This window comes from Temnothorax nylanderi, unplaced genomic scaffold (genome assembly GCF_030848795.1).
Source record: "Temnothorax nylanderi isolate EJ_2023f unplaced genomic scaffold, tnyl_v1.0 TNYL_tig0331_pilon, whole genome shotgun sequence".
Taxonomy (NCBI): Eukaryota; Metazoa; Arthropoda; class Insecta; order Hymenoptera; family Formicidae; genus Temnothorax; species Temnothorax nylanderi.
In genome coordinates, this window is record NW_027249393.1 from 150,365 (window position 1) to 167,500 (window position 17,136).

Genomic DNA, 17,136 nt, shown 5'->3' on the forward strand with positions numbered 1-17,136 from the left:
AGATTAGTCTAAACGCAAGAATATATAAGCTTAAATTTATATATTCTTGTCTCAAGATATTAAGTCAATGTTATTTTATTCGAGAGAAGAGAATAGGAATTATTGATTTAATCTCAATATTGTTTTATTTTTATACTACTTCAGGTTGTGATGAGATTAAACATGTCAAGAATATTTTTTGTCTCGTTATTAGAAATCTTTTCTGAGGGCGCGCCCTGCTATTAAGTCGAGCTAGCCGATTCCTCGCACACCGACTTATTTCGCCTTGCGTCTCTCTCTTTAGTTTCTCGCAATTTCGCGGACGCGAATTCACGCGTCTGGCGCCCAACAATAAAATTCGGTTAGTGGAGTGTCGGAGGTGCGAGAGAACTGCCGGAGAGGCCTATCATCCTTCTCTCCTTCCCCTTTTGATCCGTCACACGGCCCGGACCGCTCCGGGAGTGAAAAAGACGTGACAATATATATATATATATATATATATATATTGTCACGTCTTTTTCACTATATATATATATATTAATAATCTGAAATAAATGTTATTAGGCACGAGATCCGTTGATAACCGTTTCCATCGTTATTTATAACGATAAAAACGATTATCAGCGGATCTTATGTCTAACAACATTTATTTCAGATTATTAATATTTCATCATTAACATTAATAATTAATTCAATATACTGATGCTAATAAGCATCTTTATGTAAATAATGCTACTGAATCTCATTTAAATCTACAAGGAATTTATTACTGAAAAGTATTCATTAAATATTATGATAATTTGCCTTATATAAACTATTTATTAGCATCATATTTAAAATGTATATTTTATACTAATAAACCTCTTGTTTATGAGATTAAGATTAAGATTTTTAAGATGCAGCAGCATCATTTATATAAAGAATTATATAATGCTCATTAGTATTGATATATTAAATTGATTATCAATTTAATGATAAATTATTTATTAATTAAACAAAATGAATATTGTAAGATTTGTTAATGGTGATTTCTGCCATTATTTAAACTTACATTGAATGAAATTTATTAGCCGACTTATAATTTAAATTTGCACACATATACTAATTGCTGACTTTTGTCCTGTGCATAAACATTGTGTGCAAAAAATAATTTAAGTAATAAAATTATAATATATAATGATTATGATGGACTATGGTACGAGCTTTTTTCGTAAGAGAGAAGATGTCTTTCGTGTTCTTAATAAAATTTACTTCATAACCTGTATTGTCATCTCGACTTCTGTTTTAACGTTACTGCTACGGAAATCCGTCACAATTGTATTGCAACTTCGGGCGCTACAAAGTCCATTTTATTGTAAAAAAGATATGCGAGTGGTTATAGGTGATGCACCGAAGTCAACGCAATTGTGAACGACCATGCGCGCCTGCTCGAATGGGCAACCCGCCGTACCGCTCTGTATCGTCATGAAACACCCTGTACATAGACGATGGTCACAACATTTTATGTTCCCAACTATAATATTAACTTTTTACAAATTATATAAATTTTTAGACGAAAACTAAGACATTTCAAAGTTTCTTCAAAGTTTTTATTTTTATTGCTTTGAGCATTAGTTGCCTAAATTGTTTTAGAAACGCAGCAGAAATATGAGAATTTTTCTAATTAAAACAGAAAAAACATGAATTAATTACTTGCTAATTAACATTGACATTATAAACTTACCAAATTATAAGATTTATTTAAATCATAGTATTATGGAATTAATAATCGTTAAATTTTGCCATTAAATATATAAATTATTTAGTGGCGAAATTTAGAGATTATTAATTCCATAACACTATTTAAATAAATCTTATATCGCGCTTTAAATGTATAATGTACCTGAACATAATCTAATCTAAAACAATCACATTTCAAATGAGTGTACAGAATAAGAGTGTAAAAAGAACAGAAAATAATCGATGTAAAATTATTTTATATAGCGTTAAAAGTTTCCTGAATGTAGAAGTTTAATGCTAGCCTTGACATATGTTTTTTCGTCGAATAAATAGTTTGATAAAAAGTACAATACACTCAGTCGAGAAATATGAGAACAATTAATAGCTTGGCTAGTTTACTTAATTAATTAATTAACTATTCGCCATATTATAAAGTGCAATGTCTTAGTTTTCGTCTAAAAGTTTGTAATTTGTAAAAAATTATATGGTCTATTTCGCGAATCGATTTTTCACTTGACATTATTTTATTCAACGCAAATGCCAGATAGATATATTAAAGTATTTAAATGTAAAGTTTCCGTGCAATTGTTAATTCTTCGAGAATATTTGAATTACAGAATAAATCTTATATCGCGTTATCATTTTTTTCAACTGTCCGACTTCAACTTGCGAATTAATTTAAAATTCGACTTTGAAAGTAAGACACACCGTCAAATCGAATTCACGGAATGCAGTGCATATTGCAAGTATAATTTTTAATTATAAAGTAGATAATATGTTTGTAGATTTAAAATTATTTTATAAGAATTTATAAGAAGATTTTATTATTTTATTTTTTAACGGCAAAACTTGCAATTTTGATAATTTCTTTCTATTTTCAGAAAGAAATAATAACAACTTGCCAACGCTGCAAGAATTAATGCAACAATTGCAACTGCAGCAGTTGCAAATTGCGGAGCTCCAAAGACGTCTGCAAGAGCGAGACCAGCCGCAGGAGGCGCAACAGCAGGAGGAGGTCGAGCAGTCACTGCTGGAGCAGCCGCTAGCGTAGCAGCATCAGGTAGTAGGTACACGAGCAGCCGCTTGCGCAACAGCAGGAAGCCAATGTGCAACCGCTGGCGCAAATACAGCAGCAGGGACCAATGAGTATGTATTAATAAAAATTAATTTTTTTTAATTTTGTATTTAATAAAAATTAATTTTTTAAATTTTGTATTTATTATTTAGAGTATTTTTATACTATTTCATATTTCCTTGTTACAGGAAATCGCCGAGGAAGAGGACGCGGTCAGAGCCGGCAATGCTGGTATACTCAGCGGGGCCGCAGCAGGGGTGGTCCTCGACAATATCCCATAATAAATCAGTATTACGTATAATACTGATTTATTATGGGATAAAAGAATCGTAAAAAAAATTGTAAAAGTATCTTGAGCTAATTCGGTAAATGCGATCGATAGCACTTTTGCGCACGTGAAAAATAATATTTTGATTGAGTTCTATTATATTTTATTTCATGAATTTGAGCAAATATTTACATTATATCGTCGCGATACACTCACATTATTATTTGATGCAATATCTCGTAAAATATTGTCAATTTTCTATTGAAAATATCTGACATTAACTATGTAATTATTGTATCGAAATGTTTTTGTCGAAAATTAAAATAAACTTATGTAGCAGAGACGTTCTGGTGTCGAATATATTTTTATCTATAGACTTACGTAGATAGATTGCGCATTCATATGCAATAGCTGATGATAATATTGAAACGACGAACCATTAAAATCATCACTTTTTGATTGTACGTTACATTTATTTTCTATAAAAACAAATTCTTTTAAATTAACGATATAAACTAAAAGCAAAACAATTTACAATATTTTTGTATATAAGATATAATAAATGTTAATCTGTCTTCACATTTTTTGTATTTTATTCTTTTTGTTGTCTTTATCTTCTTCATCGATTCCTTTACGTTTATTACTTTTTCCAGCTTCATTCTTGTCTTCTTTTCGCTTGCTATTCTCAATCTCTATCCCATTACTACACTCTTTCTCTGCTTGTTTTTGAAGTTTTTTCTCCGTTTGATTCTTTTCATAGGTTATTAAATATATAAAGTAAAAAATGTATACAATCATTACATCAACATTGTATGTAATATATAAATACTTTTTTCAGCCTCTATTCCATCACTATACTCTTTCTCTTTCTTTGCTTGCTTTTGAAGTTCTTTCTCCGCTTGATTATAGCACTCTCCGGAAAATTCTACCCCTACTTCATATATAATTCTTTAAGATTCGGTCAATTATTTCCCGAAAAATTGGAAAAATTAAAAAAACCGGTTTCCAGAAAATCGGTAACGAAAAACTATACACTTTATGGCACTACCCGGGAAATTCTACCCCTACTTCATATACTTTTGGTAAAAATTCGGTCCACTAACGAATGAGTAGTTCGCGGTCAGACATACATACATACAGACGACGGTACTTATATATATAGATGTTAAATATTTTTATTATTATAATGAGTGATTATGAGAATACGAGGTCGGCCTGGCGTTCATTTCTTCGTCGAATTGTTTATTAAACTATTAAAGAATTGTTTATTAAAGAATACATTGCTCTTGGAGTACTCGAGTCAACAGCAATATATTATATACTTTTCTGTTTATAGTTCACTGGAACATAATCAGTTGAAGTGGACAATTAGCGATTTGGTTAGTCCACGCAATTAATTATTCATAACCATATTAAGATGATAACTTTTTAGCGAAACGATTTTTTTATGTTATTTCTTTAACCCGGGAACAAGAGCCTATATAGTTGTTTTTTTTTCTTTATTGTTAATAAATTATCACCTGGAGTGATTTTTACACCTCAATTAGAAGCTATTGTTATTAATTACTGGAACATAATCAGTTTAAATGGACAATTAGCGATTTGACTAGTCCATACAATTAATTAATTATAACGATATTGAGATGATAGCTTTTTAGCGACACGATTTTTTTATGTTATTTCTTTAACCCGCAAACAAGAGCCTAATTGTTTGTTTGTTTGTTTGTTTGTTTTTATAAATGATCAATTAGAGTGATTTTTACACCTTAATTAAAAGTTATTATTATTAATTACCTATTGCATATTTTTAATTGTTCTACAATTTATTAGTATTTGAGGACAATATGTGTATTATAGATTTATTCAATATTTTCAGAAAAAAGTAAGGGAACCAAAAAAATAATTAAAAGACAAAAAAAGCACAATCATGACAGTATTTCTTAAAAAATTAAGATATCAATTAATAAAACGTTTTTATATTGCAGATTTTTTATGGGATTGCATATTTAAAGGTTTGTAAAAAAAATGGTTATTAGAAAAAAGAAAATATAATATTTATTTTATAGCAATTTAAAATGAGGCTGGTCACTATCATATAAAAATAAAAATTGGATGACTTACAATTATGTCGGGACATAATAAAAATTCGGAATTATTTTTATGTCCCGACATAATTTTAATTTATCCAATTTTTATTATGTTTGACATCATTTTAATTCATTTTAGTAAGAATCGCCATTTATCTTAAGACAATTATTTTTTAAAACTTTTATATCGTGTAGAATATTATTTATGCTATTAAAAAGTAAAACGGCGTGCCATACGATGACTTTACCTCAATACTTTTACATAGAAAAATGAAAAAAATCGAATAATAATATTAATTTTCACATGAATTTGTTCAATATCCAACGTCGTCGCTAAATCGTCGTTGATCGTCCCGATACAATAAAAAATGGACACGCTTCGAAGTACGTAAAATATTAATTAATTTCAAGTAATATCTTCAAGTAGTAATATTTTACAGATATATATAAATATAAAATATTATTTCTGAATATTTTTGCTCGCTGAAAATGAGCATCAAGCGTCAACATAAAAAGGCACCATTAGAAAAGAAAAATGTGTATGCGAGATATTATAACAAACATTGAAAAAAATAGGAAACGCAGCGTGAGCCTGTAAAGCATAGAACTATAAAAATGTAGAATTTCGATGAAAATGAGCGGTCCCAACTCCCTTCCCCCTTTCTCTCTCTCTCAAAAATACTAATAAAAAAAAGACTTCTTTTGTTCACAATTTGTTCATTAAAAATTATTTGCTGCAAAACGAGTCTTTTCTTTAGAAAAACTACGTTTTCACAAATTTCCCCTCGAATTTCCCTATAGTTTAGACAATTTTAAACTTCATATTCGAATTCAGCAGGCTTAAAATATAAAGATAAATAGATAGATAGATAGATTAATTTCATATATTTCCCTGATAGGCAAATTTTGATCCCATTTCAGCATCGTTCTTTATAACAATTATTTTATTACTTGTTATTTTTTTCTAAGCATACACTTATATTTTCATTAAATTGTTATTTTTTCTATTTTACTATTAACTATTAACTGTTATAACTATAATTTATAAACATTATTATTTATTTATAAATATATTACATATACTTATAACCTCATTCAAGCTCATATTATTATTTCGAATTTATAGTATAAACTCTTACCATACTTTATAATTTATAACGATCACCTACCGCGGTGATTTCTAACCCCAGCAAGTTTTAATCTAGGTCTGTAAAAATTTACCGCCTGTATGAATATATACCCGAGAAAAAATGATTAGATATAATCACATATAATTATATAAAATCGACATTAGATATAATTAGATATAAAAAATGAGCTGATAAAATTGTATATAATTGTATATAATTATATATAACCACATATAATTATATAACCATATATGGTTATATATAATTGTATAACCATATATGGTTATATATAATTGTATATGGTTATATGTAATTATATACAATTATATACAATTTTATCAGCTCATTTTTTATATCTAATTATATCTAATGTCGATTTTATATATAATCATATGTGATTATATCTAACATAATAAATATTTTATATATATTAAAAAAGAATTCTGTTAACTTCGATTAAGGAATAAAGCATTGATAAATTTAGTGTATATTTTTTCAAAAGCTAGAATCAAAAGTGAAATGATTTACATATAACTTGGCGCTGCTTGGCGTGAGATCCCGAGAAAAAATAATTTTGACTAATTATATATGATCATACATTATTGTTTATATGATCAGATCCGAAAATTGGCCAGGTCTGACCATGCATGCTCATACAAAATCATATCAACGGTCATATCTATTCATATTTGACCATTAAAATATAAAAATATAAAATTATTTTTCTCGTTAAACATTATTTTATTGCCGAAAATCTTTATTATGTGCAAGCTTAATTAATTAAATTTATATTGTACTTGAAAAATTTGCTGACCACCGCTGGATTTGAACCTGGAACCCCTGGATCTTGAGTCAGTCACCTTACGTACTGTGCTACAAAGTTAATTAGTAAAGACGTTTCGTATTGTACTACATATGTTACACTTATTGTTAGACTCCTAGAGATATCATTGCCACCTTTGACTAGAGAGGATACGGCCTTAGAGGCGTTCAGGCATAATCCCACGGATGGTAGCTTCGCACCACCGGCCGCTCGACCGAGTGCGTGAACCAAATGTCCGAACCTGCGGTTCCTCTCGTACTGAGCAGGATTACTATCGCAATGACTGGTCATCAGTAGGGTAAAACTAACCTGTCTCACGACGGTCTAATCCCAGCTCACGTTCCCTGTTGGCGGGTGAACAATCCGACGCTTGGCGAATTCTGCTTCGCAATGATAGGAAGATCCATTTAAGAAATTGAAAGTCACCTTCACGTGACCTTCAACAAACTGTTCAAGGTCAAACCAATGGTACCATCTTATGTCCCCCTTGAAACCATACAACTTTTGTCTGAAACATTTTTGTATGTGGAGCTTAGTTTTTGAGATATTTTGCTGTCCAAGTTAAAATGGGACACCCTGTATAATACTATATCTAGTTATATGTCGGGTGCAGTACTCACATATCATCATATCTGGCTTCACATACATTTATATACGATTAGATATGGTGCTATATATGGTTGTATATAGCGCCAGATTAGTCACATTAATATATCTGGCTATATATGACTGCATATATAGTTGTATATAATACTATATCTAATTATATGTAGAGTGCACTACTCACATATCATTATATCTGGCTTCACATAAAATTATATACATTTATATACAAGTAGATATGGTGCTATATCTGGTTGTATGTGGGACCACTGATTGCACATGTGGCCATGTATAATTAGATATGACCCCATATAAAAACATATATAATTATATATAATTATATATATACCAGATATAATTATATATGATTATATCTAATCATTTTTTCCCGGGTAGGTACAGGTCATACATTTTTTTTATTGCGGGTTAGGTTTTTTGGTCTCAGAACCTTCGAATGAAAGTATAGGTATGGATTCTCGATTTTATACAGTCGATAAAAAAAATTACTGTGACGTGGAGCTCTATTTTTTCGAAAAATACAGCTGGGATGTAAAAATCACCCCGGATGCCTATTCCCGGGTTAATAAACATATTATAGAAATATTAGATATTTTATTGTAAAATTTGCTGTGTTTATGACAAATATTTACCTTTAAGCGGGAAACACAGACTTATTTTACATAACGCATAATGCATAAGCATAAGAAAATTGATTGGTCTATTTCCTTAGGCATATATATATGGACCAATCAATTTTCTCATGCTTACGCATTATGCGCTGTGCAGAAGTGTGTGCTCCCCGCTTTACACAGCCCCCGCCAATGACCTTGACCTTTCACCTTGACATATGTTGCCGCCACCAATCGAATAAACAATAAACGAACTCCCGGCGGTTTATTACGTCACGTCGCATCGCGTTCAGAAATCCGGTTTCAGGTAATCAGACTAAAGGGGTCTATCCACGTACGAGTTTGGCTCGCAAGTCCGGCTCGGCTCGGTTTCTACTTGTTCGTGGGTGGGATGTCACGAGTCGGGCTCGGCGTCAGACGAGCCAAATTCGCACATTTTCCATTCGTATGTGGTGAAAAAACGTTCGAATCCGGCTCGTGAATCAAGCTCGCCGAGCCGAACTTGCAGCTGGGCTGCGTTCGGATTCCCCACCCGAGTGCTAAAAATCCTATAGTATATGTTACGTGCACTATAGATTTTCAGCACCTATGCAGGTGGGGAATCGGAACGCACCCCAGAATGGGCCGACCTTTAGCGTAGTAACTGTAGGGGAGACCGGGGCTAGACCGCTAACGGGGTAAATCCGCCAAATCAAATATCTCGGAACCTATATATTGTGCGAACTCGCTATTAACATTGTAAACGCTGCTTATGGTACCCATGTGACCAACGGGGGGGGGGTTTTTTGTTTGTCCTCGGGTGAGGACTGATAGGTGTCTTCCTGTCCGATGGCAGATGACACACCAAAGCTAAACCCGAAAGAGTACCAACACAAAATCAAATAACTTTGTCAAACTTTTTAAGAAAAGTAAAGATTATGTATAAGATGTCCCAATTCTTGGCTCTAATAAGTCGATTAATATCAATTTCTTCCAAGAATCCGGCAGCTCTCAGATCCCTATCCATCTCAATCCTTGCGTCGTCATATTTATGGCAATTATTCAGCAAATGTGGAAGATCCTCAATCTCGTGTCCGCAGTCACAACGCTCACTGTCCACATAACCTTTTCTTTTAAGGGAGACTCCGAGATTGTAGTGGTTGGCCCTGAGTCTGTTAATCAAGGTCACAAAATATCTGTTCGCATTAACTTTATGGAACCAAGGTCTGGTCGATTCTCGCTCGTAGAACTCTTCAAAATAATAAGTGCCCTTGTGCGCTGAATCACAAACGATCGCGTCCTGTGTGGCGTTCCACGTCTCCCTCCTTACCGCCGCCATGAGATCCCCCACCGGCACCACAATGGAGGGGTCAGCCTCCTCATTCGCCGCCTCCTTCGCCAATCCATCCGCCATCTCATTACCCTCTATTCCAACATGAGCGGGAATCCAAACCAAAATAACATTTTTATTATATACAGTCTCCAAATCATATATTAAAATTCTAGTCTCCGTAACATATTTGTTCTTATGTACGTTAAGGTGGTTGTTTTTAATGGCCAGCAGGGCAGATTTGCAGTCAGACAATATCACAATATCCCGGCAATTACACTGTTGTTTCATCACCATGAATGCTGATCTAATGGCAAAGACCTCGGCTGTGTACGACGAACACATGTATGGGAGGCTAATCTTATAAGCAATATCCCGGTCACAGATGACAATGCCCGCGCCCGTGGATCTTGACTCCTCGTCAAAGGATCCATCCGTATAGATGATCTCGGAGTTCTGCAATAGACCATACTCACTACGGATCCTACGCATTAGTTCTTGGTCTGAGAATTTCCTCTCCTTTCTGTCTCGTCCGATTGTCAGATTTATCTTGGGAACGAACGTCTGAGCCTTAAAAGATCCGCCGAATATTTCTGGCCCTCTGGCCTCACCAATATAAGTCCTAAGGGGCAAAGATCTCCTCCAGATTTCCGATAATAGTGAGAACTTATACATGGGTTGCCTAAATCGAGCCCAGCACTCACTGTCTAGTAAGCGCTGGAATTTATCACAGAGACCATTTCGATTGTACGCCATGGCCTTGTGAACGAAGTTTCTGCCCAACAGCGTCGCGCGATCCCTCAGCAACCTCACCTTCGCCTCCGCAACGATGACATTATTCGGCGTGCTATTTCTATAGCCAAGGGCGGTGCGAATGCCCATATATTGCGCCCTTTCCAACTTCAGCTGAGTTGCAGAGTCTCTGGGGAAGTATATAAAATTGCCGTAATCCGTGATAGATCTAACCAAACTTTTATAGAGCATATGAGCCGTATTAACTTCCACGCCCTTGGAAACTCTGCACAAATATCTCATGACGGAATTAGCCCGGTTCACCTTACCTCTGACCTCCTGAACTTGTCGATCAAACTTTAAACGGTTATCCAACCAGATGCCCAGGAACCTAGCCCCATTCCTGTTGGGGACCTCACAACCATTCACCCGAATGTTCATACCCCCGTCCACGAAGCCGCTCCTAGAAAACTCCACGAGGACCGTCTTCCTGGGCTCCAAGTCCAGACCCAGCGATCGGAGGCGCTCAGTCACCAAATCGACTGCCTGCTGCAACAGGCGCCTATTACGTTCACGGTTTTTATTTTTGCTCCGAATATATAATCCGATGTCATCTGCAAATTCGACGGCTTCAACATCCTCCGGGAGGTCCATACAAACTCCCTGGGTATATAGAGAGTATAACGCAGGACTAAGGACCGCGCCCTGCGGGAGGCCCTTAAAGACACATCTTATCAAAAATTCTCGGGAATTAATAATAAATCGTACCTTTCTATAGTACAGCCAGCGTCCAACAAACCTGGCTATGCCTGAAGGGCAGTCTTGCGCGATCAACTTGTCCACCATAATGCGGTAGTCGACGTGATCATAAGCTGCTGAAACATCGAGAAAAGCCGCAAGCGTATACTCTCCATCACACAGTGCTGATTTAATGTCCGAAACAATTCGGGCCAGATTGTCGGCACAGGATTTTCCTCGCCGGAAGCCGTTCTGAGTAGGGCTATATTTCTCGTCTCTTTCCGCCCAGAAGATCAGTCTCTCGTTAATCATTCTTTCCATCACCTTTCCAATGCAAGATGACAGGGATATGGGACGGACTTTCTCCCGGCCCACCTTGTCAATAAAGATGACCTGATACTCCAGCCAATCCGTCGGAATCGCACCCGTCGACCACACCACGTTGAAAAGCTCGAGGAGACATATCCGAGCAGACTCAGAGAGATGCCTAATCATCCCGTAGTCGACACCATCCAGTCCAGGGGCGGAGTCCCTCCCGATCATCTCGATGGCACGCTCCAGCTCCTCAGCAACAAAGGGGGCATCAAGCTCGTCATCCAAAGCACCACACTCATCATCCAAAGGCTCCGTGGGCACCGTGGGCGGGGCGAGATTATCGATGGAGGCCCTTATGACCTCCTCTCTATTCTTCGTTGGCCAAGGATGCCAATCCAGATTGCTCCTGGCATTCTTCAGAATGCGTATAGTGTTCCAAACATAGCTGGAGCTGGTGAATCGATTTATCTCCGAGCAGAACCTGTCGAAGGACGCTCTTTTCTTAGCTCTGGTAGTTCGCCTGGCAGCCGCCACCGCTCTCTTATATTCAAAAAAATCATGCAAACTCTTAGTTTTCTTCCATTGAGCGAATTTCGTCCTCCTCATCCGGATCACCTCCTCACATTCCGAGTCCCACCACTTATGAGAGATTTTAGTTTTGCTTGGTGAGGTCACGAGTCTCGAGGTCCCTCCAGAGGTCCTCCTACCCGAAGCTACCGCAACAGAGTTCCTCAAAATATCCACGAAGCGACCATAATACTTCTGGAGGTCATCCCTGAAAAATTCCCTCTGCTGCAACATGGAGCTGACAATCTCCCTATCAACCAGTGCGCCATAACGGATCCAATCTGTCCTCTTGGTGGAAAGTCTGTTCGTAATCTTGCGATATGGCAGGGACGTGACATCAAAAGAAAATGATATCGGAGCGTGATCGCTATCCCAAACATCCTCCAGCTGCTTGTAGGAAACTCTATCCACAATACCAGGGGTACCGAACATAAGATCCAGGTTCGTATCTCTCTGGCCATGAGACCCCGATCTGGACAGTGTATCCACATTAATACAAATAAAGTGCTCGTCATACATAACCTCATACAACAGATCCCCCTGGCTATTTGTATCCGGACAGTTCCAGCATGTATTGTGGGCATTCATGTCTCCCAAGATAATTGTATCATTGTCATTGTTCAGGGATCGAAATATCGGCCGAAGGTCCTGCCTAGTCATGGCCTCTCGTGGGTGGCGATATACTGCAACAATATTCAAGTTCTTGGTAAGGTTTTTAGTTGTAATACATACGACATCGTATCCCACCGGGACAGCTCCCACAGGAAGAACCTCGAACTCCAGATGGTCACGGAGAGAGATCGATACTCCGCCAATGCGCAATCGATTTGCGCTATTTACAGATTTGAAGTGAGAAAAATACACTTTGTTAGGGCCCGAGCATCTAGTCTCGGTAAGGATTACGATGTCATAGCCCATTATGTTCTTGGTTAGCTCATCCCTGCTGTTCTTATATCCTCGGCAATTCCATAATAATAGATTAAATTATGGTAAGGGGGGAGGGTACCTACCCCTATCACCCGAATACTGTCTTACATTCTCACCTCCACGCCCTTCTCTTCCTTCCAATAAACGAGCTTATTCCCGATTTTCCCGGGGGGCGGGGTAGACCGCCCTTTCTGAGTGCAAAAGTGAATCAATCAAAATATCTCGCGCTGCGGGAAATCTCTGCAATAGTCTAATTACTCCGCCTATTATTTCTTCAATCGATTCCGGGGACGGAATCAAGCCCCCGTCGTCAGATGTCCTCATGCCTCTAGCGACCTGTGCCCACGAAGTCCCATTGTGAGATGTTAAGGCCAGGCCTCTCCTCTCCCTCGTGATTTCGCCAGCCCGATTGTCGAATCTTCCATAATACTTATTTGTCGAGTCTACAATGGGGTTTCTTGTTTTCAATACCGACGGAGGCGAGCCTCTCGGCCTGTCTCCTCTATCTCGCATACGTCTTGTCTCAGATCTATCTTCTGAGGGGACAGCTCTCGTCGGCAATTCGGGCCACGCTGCCGGCGTCGTGTACTTGTCTCGAAACTCAGGGGGGGGAACTTCACCCTCCACGATACGCCTTGCTCTGTAGAATGAAACATTTTTATGAGCCATTACTATACTAATACTTCTGTTCTTTTCGTGCACTGGGCAGCCCCTGAAAGTAGATTTATGCTGGCCCTTACAATTACTACAGCAGACCGGTCTATCGCATTGGCCGTGGGACTTATCTCCGCAGACAATACAGCGGGTCTCGGACTTACATGCGTTCTTGGTGTGCCCATATCTGAAGCAGTTATAGCATTGGCGGGTCTGGGATACGTACGGTCTTACTCTTAGCGAAACTCCATTTGTAAAAATTGAGAGATCACAGATCTTGTCAGCCTTAAAAGTAACTATTATATTGTCCGTAGGGACAAGCGACGTCTTTTTAGTGGCAGCATCCCAATTGCGGCGATACATCCTATCCAGTTTAATTATCCTCTCTTTATTTTGAATCACCGTCCATAATTCCGGAATCGACGCAGGCCAGTCCGTAATGACACCCTTGCAGATAATAGAGCGTTGGTCCACATGGGCCTTTAATTTTGGTTCTTTAATCGAATCTAAAACATCAAGGGCACGATTAGCATCCCTAAAATCATCAAATATAACCTCCGCCGAAAAATGATTCGTCATTTCCAAAGATGCCGGGACGATTTGTAATGACGAAATGATCATCCAGATCTTAATCCTATTTCTACCTTTTGTTGTGGTAGAATGGGCGGGAAGGAGGCTCAATAAAATTTTAGCTGTACCTACTTTATCGTTGCTGAATCTTACAAAGCGGTGAGGAGTATCGTTGTTGCCAGGCAGATTTTTTTTCAGCATAGAATTACTCACTGTATACGATTCCTTATCTTGGGATATGTCGATTTCCCCTATGTTTATGTTCGCCGTGGTCACGTGATCGCATTCCTCCGAGGCGGCCCTCAGCACAATGGCCGTATTTACATTACCGGTCGTTTTGTTTACTAAAAGTTCACGATCGGTCGCCGCTGTTCCGTTCACGTCGGCAACGTCCGTTTCCATATCACTTCCCGTCGTAGACATGCTCTGCGAGAATTGATCAAACTCCTCCTCAGTGAGGCTGGTGCGAGGTCTTTTTGAGCTATTCCTTGTAGCCTGCATGTGGAGATTAATGCCGGATCGCCCCACTTCTAGAGGATCCGTTGTTCCCATAGTACGAGTCACCCGAGATCCAGATCACTCCCCCTCCGAGGGGGGGGAGCAACAACGTTAATTAATTTAGGCCCTCCCAACACAGGTCCTCGCGCCTTGGCACCTCCGAGATGAGTTACCCAGCTCGAAAAAAAAAGGAGGAGACCACGCCCGATTCGACTGTACTACACAGCAAGCGAGCAGAGAGCACACACGTCCGTCTCGTATGGCCGCTCAGAGCGAACTCCCATGTGACCAACGGAGTTTCGGCAGGTTACCTGCCGTGTTATGATTTTTACGAGGGCAAACGTGTTTTCGGAAGGTGAAAGTTACATTTTCTGCGCGTGGAAATTTTGTAATATCTGCTATAATATTTGCTCTCCAAATCTCGAGGTACGTGATTATAAAGAGTAATGCATGCTGAACACGAATCCAGTGTAGTTTTTTCATTATCGTTGATGTCTAATATTTCGTGGGCGATCAAACCTGAAACTTGTGTTTGGGGTTAATCCGTTAGTAAGCAGTCCGGGTGCATTTCCAAGGCATTTCCGGGCATTTCCAGGCTCACTGCATATGGAATATGGATGAGACGGGAATTACAACCATTCAGACACCGAATAGAGTCATCGGACGTCGAGGAGTGAAACAAGTCGGGCGAGTGACTTCTGCGGAAAGAGGAACCCTCGTAACTATTTTTTAATAACGTTTCGCATAAAAATTTTAAATAAATTTTTATATTTTTCTCTTAAAAAACAATTATTAAGATGTATTCTATCATTTTTCAGGATTAGATGTACGTATATGTATTGAAAATGCAGTGTAACGGTTAAACCCCGGCATTTTTGAGATTTCAATTTTTGCACCGTTGTCGTTTTTGCTCTATACCGGTTAAACAAAGCGACGTAGATAAAAATTTCCTGTATAAATTTTGTAGCTAAAGGTTCACTCTTTACAGTGGTATACCACATTTAACTACAATTATTTATTTTGTTGTTAAAAATCGGCACCGAAAAAAAACTAACGGTCTAGCCCCGGTCTCCCCTACAGTAAATAATTTATTATTCATATATCATTATAATTTATATCAATTGTCTATTTAATTAGTACTTAACTTGTTTATTTTAAGATTTAAGCAAGAATTAGAAAAGTTTGTATTAAAAAATCTAAAAAGCTTTTACTTAAAAAGTATATATTAGTATCTTTTCGAAAATTATATGATTATTTTATTAAATATTTATTCAAAGATCGAATATAATTCGAAAATATTCGATCCTCATAATATAATTATTTCTTAAAATATTGATTGCTTTTTGAACGTTTAATTAAATAAATTAGTGTTAGTCGTAGCTGATAACTTCGCTGTTCTGCATGGATCGGTGAATGCAAATTCTTAATAAATAATTTCCAAATTTTCTTTACATTGATTTTTAGTTGAAAGTATAAAGATATTATAATAATTTTGGGGGAATTTTTCAAAGCTATTAACATACTGAAAAACGCGTGGGACACGAAAGTGCATGGTTGGAGGGATTAAGTGGCAGAAAAAACGTTGGAGAGATTAGGGTTAATATAATGTATATAACTATGTATTATTTATGCTATTTTTACTTTCATATTATTTATCAACAGTTAAAATTAAACTTTATCTTAAATCAGAGGGACTTTAAAAAATGTACTAACGCCACCGTTCGCCGCCGCCGCCGCCAATTTCGTCGTCGCCAAACAAAGAAAAATTTTCAGCGAACTCGCCGCCATCAAGCTATTTTGCTTCAAACGTCGCCGCCGATATGAAATATAACGGCGCAGTAGTGCGATTCTGTAACTCGTTATGAGGTATCGACTATCGTTGCGCAGATATTTTATATGGTAAAAAAGCTGCGCAATTATCGTTATAGCTCATAACGACGGCATAACGAGTTACAGAATTGCACTACAACAAGGGTCTATGTGATTTGTTCCGCCATGGTGTTGCACGTCCGATGAAAGTTAGGACTAGCGACTAGGATTGTCCAGACTCTTATATAGGGGGACTCTAGATGGTTATATTTTTATTTTTTTCTAATAATTATTCTTTTTACGAACCCTTAAATATGCAATCCCATCAAAAATCCGCAATACAAAAGCGTTTTATTAATTAATATCTTCATTTTTTTATAAATACTGTTTTATATAAGCCGCTTAGTGTGCTTATTTCGTTTTTTAAATATCTTTTTTGGTTTCTCGTTATTTTTTCAGAAAATATTGAGTAAATTTATATACATATAATGTTCTCAAATACTAATATGTTATAGAACAATCAAAAATATCCAATATGCAATTAATAACAATAACTTTTAATTAGGCTGTAAAAATTATCCCAGGTGACCATTTATGCAAAAAAATCAGGTGCCCGTTGAAAGATTATATGTAATCATATTAGTAATATTTTATTTTCGACAAAAATATACTATATGCAGCTTTGCCGAAACCATGTTGTGTGA

At 36.9% G+C, this 17,136-nt stretch overlaps 1 long non-coding RNA gene across 1 annotated transcript; it reads left to right on the forward strand.

Annotated features, from left to right (window-relative positions):
- Positions 1–2,661: 2,661 nt before the first annotated feature.
- LOC139781355 (uncharacterized) lies at positions 2,662–3,384 on the forward strand. Its single transcript, XR_011720509.1, has 2 exons — positions 2,662–2,844; positions 2,962–3,384. It is a non-coding gene; the product is annotated as an uncharacterized lncRNA (long non-coding RNA).
- Positions 3,385–17,136: the final 13,752 nt, after the last annotated feature.